The following is a 2302-nucleotide window of genomic DNA, read 5'->3' on the forward strand; positions in this document are numbered from 1 at the left end:
GTTCTAGCCACAATGACCTCCTTGCTATCTTACAAATATGTCAATTCACTTCTACAACAGAGTTATGGCATGGCTGTTATCTCTTCTGGAATTACCTCTGTTTTCTCCTACCCCTGTCTCACCCTTTTTGTACATAATATCTGCACAATTTTCTCCCTTCCTTCCTTCATATTTTCACTCCAATGCCATCTTATCAGATGAGCTTTCCTTGATGAATATTTCCAAAATTGAACACCCCTATGCCTTGACCCTGGCACTCCTTGTCCTCTTACCCTGCTTTATTCTTATGAGAGGCCACTCCCTGACATATAGGAAAGAAACTCTATGAGAGCAGGGGCCTTGTGTTTTTATTCTTTGCTGCTGCATTTCCTCACCAGCCAGCACCTAGAACAGTGGATAGATAAGTGTTTATTAAGTGAATAATGCTGGTGACAGTCAAATCAATACATGTCAGCTATATTTAATGTAGTATTAAAAATTATTTCTTATGAATTATTTTCAACTGAAAATAATGCCCCAGAGAGCTGGGAACTTAGAACTACACTCATGTAATCAAGTAGGCAGATATTTCACTTGAAAGTCAAAGTTGAACTATGTAATATTTTTTAAGCTGCACACTCTCAGGAGTAAAGATTCTTTGCATATCATATGAAAAGCCTAGTTATCTGCTTTAATCTTATTCTGTGAGCACTTATTGAACCAAGAATGCAGTTGCATTCATGCCACAAAAACAAATATCTCATTGTAATGTGATATGGTTCAATGATTAACTCCCAAAATAAATATGCTCTTCAGGTTTTTCTTTTGTTTTCAGAAATGTTGAATCAATTTTTTTTTAATTTGAAGTTATAGATTCTAAAATGAGGCAACTGAACTTAAAGCCTCATGAAAAAAGAAAATCCTTAGTAGCATTATTAATCACGCATACTACTGAAACCACACAATGCAGATGGCACTGTGTTACAGCGTTTTAGCTAGCTCCTAGGGAAGAAGTTAATTAAACATTTTTACACACCTAGTAGTTTAGTTACTGTGCTAAATACTGAAAGGGACTTTAAATTAATATTAAAATTAAATAAGCATTCCTGGAAGGCTATAATGATCTGGGCCCATGCTAAATGCCTAGATGATTCAAAGTTGATCAGAAAAACAAAACAAAACAAGCATAATATTGTAAATCAACTATACGTCAATAAAACAAAACAGAACAAAACATTTCTTGATCTTACAAAACTTATACATAGAACAACAATCCTTGTTCTTAAATGAGTTCACATATTAGAGAGAGACAATGTGTGCATATGCATTTATTACAGATGTGATGACAACAATAATAATTAAAAGACTAAGGGATTCAAAGGAGAGTGAGGTCAGTTCTAACCACATGACAAGGGAAAGCTTCATGGAGGAAGTGTTCTATTTATATGTATTTTTGAAAATAAGATCAGAATCTCGTAGGCTGAGATGGAGAAGGTGGGGATTCAGTTAGAAAAAAGGAAAGGGAAATTTCTGACTTTTTTATTAGCAGCATTAAATGTTAAAGAAGTTAGGTCAAAGACCATACTATAATGGAGGAAACCTTTATCAGTAACACCTGGTTTACTCGATTTTTATGAAATACCTGTATGCATATATTTATTGGTAATATATTGTACATATACACTTGATTATATACTGTTCTGAGTTGGCTTGTAAAGAAATATAATAGAGATTTGTATTAATTTTGTGTTAGCATTGAACTAATATTAATTATTAACTAACCAATGATTAATTAGTTACTAATATTGTATCAGTAGTCAGAGAAACATAATGTAATACACCTGGAGATTTTATTGTATTGCTGTTAAGAAAGGAAGTACACTCAGCTTAAATTTTAATACTATATGCCAAAGGTTTTTTTAAATTATTATTATTTTAACATGTAGAAATTTGGATTCTTATTCTCAGGATTACTAGCATAGTTTTCAAATGTAAATGAAAACTCTATCTTTTTATGTATTTATTCAATAATAATGTATTTAGTACCTATTAGTGTAGGACATTATAACTTTAAAATGTGTTATGAAGATTGTTTCTTGAAATAAATTAAAAGTTTCCACAATGCTTCTTGAACAAATTAAGAAATTAATTGATTAGTGTGACCATATATTTCATGTTCATATATGTTCATGAAGTAAAGGAGCAGTAATCTTCAGAATATGTTCTTGGGTTTTTGACAAAATTAAACCTAAAATCTCTGATACAAATAAGAAGCTCTATTCAAAACTCTTCTCTCATTTTTTTCTCTCAGCTCATTTCCTGC

Source organism: Lipotes vexillifer, unplaced genomic scaffold (genome assembly GCF_000442215.2).
Source record: "Lipotes vexillifer unplaced genomic scaffold, Lipotes_vexillifer_v1.1 scaffold1269, whole genome shotgun sequence".
NCBI classification, from domain to species: Eukaryota; Metazoa; Chordata; class Mammalia; order Artiodactyla; family Lipotidae; genus Lipotes; species Lipotes vexillifer.